Raw genomic sequence first — 7,330 nt, forward strand, 5'->3', positions numbered from 1 at the left:
TCCTGCACTGGACTCAACATGGTCCATCCTATATATATATGTATTCTTTTATTTGTTTCAGTCTTGACTGCGGCCATGCTGGAGCACCACCTTTACTCGAACAAATCAACCCTAGAACTTATTCTTTGGAAGACTAGTACATATTCTATCAGTCTCTGTTGTCGAACCGCTTAGTTACAGGGATGTAAGCACACCAGCATCGGTTGTCAAGTGATGATGGGGAGACAAACACAGACACACACACACATATATATATATATATATATATATATATATATGATGGGCTTCTTTCAGTTTCCGTCTACCAAGTCCACTCACAAGGCCTAGATCAGCCCAAGGCTATAATAGAAGACACTTGCCCAAGGTGCCATGCAATGGGACTGAACCTGGAACCATGTTGTTGGGAACCACACAGCCACATGTATAAATATGGGCTTCATTAATTTTCTTACCATAACACTAAAGACTTTGTTGATATTTTAATTTCGTTGGCTAATATTATTGTTAGCTTGTAAAATTGTAGGAAGTTGTGACTGTCATCAGCAGCTACTACTAATCAGGGAAGGTAGTCTAAGCCCAATATTATTAAAAGTGTTTCATTTTGTTGTTACGCGAAGGCCAAATGTGTCACGCTGTCTCGTAGTTAGTTGAAGGTAAATGCAAAAAGAGAGAGAGGGAGAAGAGTGTTAGCGGTGAGAGCGAGAGGAAAGGGATTGCTATTATATTGTGTGGTTAAATAGTGAAGGGAAGAGGTAGAAAGGAAGAGAAATAGATCGTGTTTAGAGCAGGGGGGAAGTGGTGTAGTTGAAAGGTAAGGCACAGAGAGAGAGAGAGAGAGAGAATGTGTGTGCGTGTGTTTAACGTATTTGCTGAAGGGAACGCTGGAGTGAAAAATGCTATAACAGTCGACACTTTTTGATGTAAAGTGAAAAATAGTAGACGACAATATAAAGTAAAAGACGGAAGAATACAGCTTTCAGAGACCTCAAGAATCAAATGCTTCAGAAAAATATCCTCTCAAAACTGATAGTAAAGATCTGCAAGGTTTTAAGTTCGTCTAACCGCAAAGCAGTACATTTATTGACTGCTTCTCAAGCAGAGATAAAGGTGTCCAGTGATTTGTTATCTTGTAGTAGGGTGTTCAGTTGCTCTGGAAGTGTTCAGTTTGACTTTTAATTCTTCGATCCCAATTTCATGGTTGTGTTCTAAACATCAGCTTAATATTAGTTTCAGATCTTGATACAAGGCCAGCAATTTCGGGGCGTGGTGTAAGTTCTTTTAACGTAGGCACAGTAGGGCCGAATGGTTAAGAGGTACGCTTTATAACCACGAGGTTCCTGGTTCAATCCCGTTGCTTCGCATCTTCGACAAATACCATTTCTTATAACCTTGGACCAACCCATTCCTTGTGAATGAAGTTGGGTTTGAAGGAAACTGAACAGAAGCCTGCTGGGTGGATTGTACCCGGAATTCAAACGGTACGGTTCTGTCATACGTGTCTGGGGTATACTCAACCACTTACGCGTTAATTCAGGAGCAGATAATTCAGTTGATCTCGAACAGTTGAAGATCTTTATCGTCGAACGACGGAGATCCACCTCCACCTCCCCTATCACCGCCACCTCTTTCTTTAAAAAAAAAAGGGAATACTATATAGTCCAAGACAGACTGTGTCAGAATAAAAGACATGATGGTCACCAGCGGAATGTCTTTTTCGTCAGATATCTCCTTGATCAGGGATGACTTGTTGCTAGGGAACAACGATGAAAATTTTACAAACCATTTTGTACTGTTTTCCAGTTTGTCCTTTTTATTTTTCCTAACAAATCCTTGAAACGAACGAATATTTTCCTCGTTTTATTATCTTAACAAGATTCGGTGGGGTGGGAGAGGGGTTTATGTCGCACTGTCCTACCTGGAATTCGAAATCCTTTCAGAATTTATGACAGGTAAATTTGGCAATGTTTATTTATAGTTGATAACCCATCAAATTAATTATTAATCTTCTGCTTCCTCTCGGGATTTAAAAAAAGGTCTTCACTCTTACTTTTCTCCTTCTTCTTTTTCTTCGTATTGATTGTTCATTCCTTTCAAGAACCTTTCAATTATAAGCTCCTTATCTCGCTGACCCCCTCCAATCAAGCTCTCTCGCTAACCTCTACCTATCCAGCTCCCTCGATGACTCCCCCCCCCCGCCCGCCCATCCTATTCAACCCCTTGTAAAAATCTATCCAATAATTAAGGGGCACTTCGTCCGCTAACAATATTTGACCGATTTCTCTACTTTGCTTCGTGTTTTTCTAGGGACCCAACTTGCATTGATTGTGGCGGCGGTGGTGATTGTGGTAATGAGGGTGGGGTATGATGATTGTGGTTGAGGAGTGGTGGGGGTGATGGTATTTTTGGTAGTGGTGGTGGTGGTGGAGATAATAGAGATAGTAGTGTCCGTCACGATGGTATTGGTGGTAGAGGTGAATGAAGATGTTGCAATTGCTAATTGTGGTGGTGTTGGGTAATTGGTAGTAGTGCTATTGCGGTTGTTGTTTAGCCTCGAAGGCGTTCCAGTTTTGACCATCTCGTCGTTTGTTTTATATAAAGAATAAACATCGAAGATTACACGCATAAATTCCATTTGTTGGTTTATGTGTATCGCTCAGACACACTTCGAGGCTGTTAAAGAAATCATCTTCGTCTCCGTTGTCATCATCATCATCGTCATAATTATCATCGTCATCGTCATCATCATCATCATCATTGTTGTCGTTGTCGAAGTCATCACCATCATCATCGCCTTCATCAACATCATTGTCATCATTATCATTATCGTAGTCGCCACATCATCGTCATCATCGCCACCATCCTCGTCGTCATCATCATCATCATTATCATTACAAGACTGAGTTGGTTGTCAAACGTTTCACTAATCCCGAGATCAATTTTTAAGTAAACAATGCAGAAATGTTGCAAGAAACTTGTTCTAGTGTGAAGAGAGAATCAATACCTTTATTAATTCCTTATAAAATCCAGGTGAATCAACACATCTACAGAAGAAGATTCGTTAATTGCCTTTATTTTTCTTTGTTCCTTCTGTTGATGTGTTTATTTACCCGAAATATAGAAAGAATTAATTTATCATTAATTTCCATTGTAATAAACCTTCCGTCGTATTTTTTATTACTCACACCACAATGCTGCAACGATCTTCTATCGCAACTGTTGCATATCTAAATTGACTTTCGTTATAAATAACTGACAAATAAACGCCAGATCGGCGTTGTTGGAGGTTATATTTTCTTTATTATCTAACATCTCACGTCAATTGTTGTGACAGTAATAGTAAATGAATGCGCAAAGATATGGTAACGAATGGAGAATTCCACCCAGCGTGGCATTTTGTCCATCTCCCTCACAGCTCTAGAAAGAAAGGGTAGCACACACCTAAGCCATGGCGAATACACACACACACACACACACACACACACACATATATATGTGTGTGTGTGTGTGTGTGTGTGTGTGTATACAAATATATACATACATATATACATGCACATACATACATATATATATACATATATACACATACATATATACATACATACACATACATATACATATTCATACACACATGCATATATATATATATATATATACATACATACATACACACACACACACACACATATATAAAGCCCGCGTAAACGATTAAATTATGTTGGAAATGTAATGAACAAAAACAAAAATGAAAAAGACAACACAAGAGAGACGACACTCAAAAATATTTTGTTAGTTTAACGTCTGAAAGAAGGAAATAGTTTTAACGTTTCGGGTGTTATTCCTTCATCAGAAAATTTTTTAAGAAATGGAGGAATTTGCTCAGGTACCGTTTGAAAGATGTGAGGTCTTTTTCTACTTTAATTTCTTTCGGGATAACATTGAAAAGAGCAGGACCATCTGCAGTGACGAAATACGCGACTGTTTCAACGAAGTTGCGTATTGTCCTTGCCTTCGAAACGCGGAGTAGATGAAACAGGAACAACTGACGAAGGGGTATACTCTTTATGTTGCATGTCTCGTTTCTCTGTTTGTTTTTTTTTCGTTGTTCGAAAAAAATTTCGTTTTCTATGTTTTCGTTTCTCATTGTGTTCAACGTTTTTTTGATGTCCTGTACCCATATATGCATGTATGTATACATATATATGTAGGTATGTACATATATGTATGAATATATGCATATATTATTATATGATCGAACGCCACGCATCCTTTTCCAAGTATGTATGTATGTATGTATGTATGTATATATATATATATATATATATATATATATATATATATATATATATATATATATATATATATATATATATATATATATATTTATATATATATATGGGGTGGGGGTTCGCACACGCGCATACACACACACACACACACACAATTGAAAAAAAAGACGCAGTATCGCTGAGAAAATGACATTTGCGTAAGGTGCCACTGAGTGACACCTTGGCAAAAGTGAAAGAAAGTGGCTGGACGGAAAGTGTAGAATCTCACCGAAGTAGATTATTGTTGTAATTGTGAAAGGTAGAACATTGTCATATACTGTGTCACGTTGATTTTGCCTGGAAATTAAGGTAAGTGTTCAGTGGTATACTCAGCCACTGAGACCTTACCGTAACTAGTTGATTGAATAGCTGAATCCTAATTGCCGAACGACAGAGATCCATTGTCAACCAAATATGCGTGCGTATGGATCTAAGCGTGTGTATGTTCTTATTCTACCGGAATTCGAAGCGTGTAATGCTGGTTCAAATCTTTGTAAGGTCAGTTCATTTAACTTTCGTATTTGTCGCAGCAAATTAGACGAAATGTTTCGTGTGTTTCTTCTGAAATCCAACAGCGTTGGTCACCCATTGATGGATCCCTCTCTTTAAGAATCGTCAAGTAATTAACTCGATCTTCTGATGACATCAAGAGTAACTGAATGAGACGCTTGGGCGCAGCTGTTTGAACTCTAATGATTTTAGCACAGCTGACTGGACATTCGTCCTGTTTTCGCGACAGTAGTTTTTAGCACTGAACACACACACACAGAGGCTCTCACTGATACACATACAAACTTACTTATATCTACTCAAACTCCCCCTCCCCCCCACACATTCAGGCACACAGACACACATGCATGCACAGAAGACAAAATAAAAGAAATGAATTGAACCGACACAAAAAATAAATTTTTCATAGTAATTTTATTTTAATTATATAACACGTTAAAAATGTAAATTTTAAAAGAGATTTTTGAAATAAAGTTTTTTGTACAGGCACATTTGTGTAGATGGATGCAAATGCGTTTATATATAAACACTATGTGTAAGTGGGTCTCAAAAAATGTTTTTACAAAATTTTCGTTTTCAGTTTTGACTCATGTCCTATTTTGAAGAACATGTACAAGAACATGCCTGCCGATATTTATCGGGACTTTGGCATTTCTTAATGGAATGCTTTTCAGATTTTAAGTTATGAACAATGCTTTTGCATATATAGACATATATGCATATATATATATATATATATATATATATATATATATATATATATATATATATATATATATATATATATAAGTATATATGTAAGTAATCAAAAAGAGAGAGTGTTTGTGTGTGAGACAGCGAGTATGAAAGAGAAAGAGAGAGAGGGAGAAAGAAAGAAAGAAAGAAAGAGAGAGAGAGAGAGAGAGTAAGAGAGAGAGAGAAGAATATTTGTGAAATTCCTCTCGTATTTAAAAAAAATGATTATCTCATGAAATCTTTGATTTTGAAATCCGTAAAACGAACTTAGAATTTTAAATGGCAATTGATTTGTTTTCCCCTTAACTAATGCCGAATCCTGAATTCCCATAATAAATTCGTGATTCAACAATATATTATTTTAAAACTGTAACCTAAAATTAGGGTGAAGGCAGGGGCGTAAAGAGGGTCTTGACCATAGTTTTTCTTAAACGCAACAAACGTTACACTAGCGGAAACACACGTATGTAAAAGTATATAAAACGGCCACCCTTTCAGGTCTGTATACCCCCGCGTTACGTCCACTGATTAAGGCACTTTTATTTGGAAAACAAAAAAGGGACAATATTGCTTTGTAATCGTGATATAAATAAAATTCAATAAGACCTAAGAAAAAATTCTTTTCCCAATATGTCAATTATTAGACAATGTAATGAGATGCTTATTATTATTTTCATTATTATTATTATTATCATCATCATCATTATTGTTGTTAATTCTTTCTTTAATCTGCGGCTGAGAACACAGTACATTTATTATGAATTGCGCACTAAGCAGTGATCAGAGATGGAACCGTGGTTTGATATTTAAATCTACAATAGTTTTTGATGTTATATTTTAGAATTGATAAAGAATCATATTGGTTGCGGCGTATTTGTTTTTGTTTTTTTTTAAATCATGAATGAACCCAAGGTGTCCCCCTCCCCCACAGGTTTGGCATTTGAAGTGGCAAGGCAAAAGAATAGAATGGTACAACGTTGGAACAAAATTTATGGCATTGACAAATATAACGACAGCGATGACTTTAAAGAGAATAATTCATATATATATACATAATCTTATATATATATAAACTTATGTGTATATATATGTGAATTATATATACACACACACACACACACACACACATAACAGTTTGTCTTCTGAAGAGGTGATATCTTTACTCGATGCTTAAACAGGATACAAAGATTTTAAATAATAGATATAAATCGATAGAGACATATCTATTGCCATTTACACGCGCACACACGACCAGCTTTTGAGATTTAAGTGAATTTAGACGCGAGTTTGCCGTTGAAGACATAACACCGACCTATAACGACCAAGACTCTGGTTAGTGCCGTTATATCGAATGTTGTGATCGTAGAAAAACTAGCTAGAAAGCATCGTTTGAATAGAGTGTGTTTGGAAGATGGGTAAAAAAAAAAAAAAAGAAAAAAAGAAAAAAGAAAAAAAAAGAAGAAAATTCAGTGGAAGCTACGAGACAGGAGGAGAGAAGAGTTTCGATTTGAACCTTATTTGAAGGTGGAATAAGGGTTTAATAAATCGTATCCGGAAGTTTTGGAAATATCAAATAATATTTATTTATTTATTTAAACCCCACCAAAAAACCTCCTAATGGTTATGTAATTTGGAAGCCATTTTTGTACATCAGACATATACACGTTTATATATATATATATATATATATATATATATATATATATATATATATATATATATATATATATATATATATATATATATATATGTACGTATGT

The sequence above is a fragment of the Octopus bimaculoides genome, chromosome 3 (assembly GCF_046866305.1).
Source record: "Octopus bimaculoides isolate indiv1 chromosome 3, ASM4686630v1, whole genome shotgun sequence".
Lineage (NCBI taxonomy): Eukaryota > Metazoa > Mollusca > Cephalopoda > Octopoda > Octopodidae > Octopus > Octopus bimaculoides.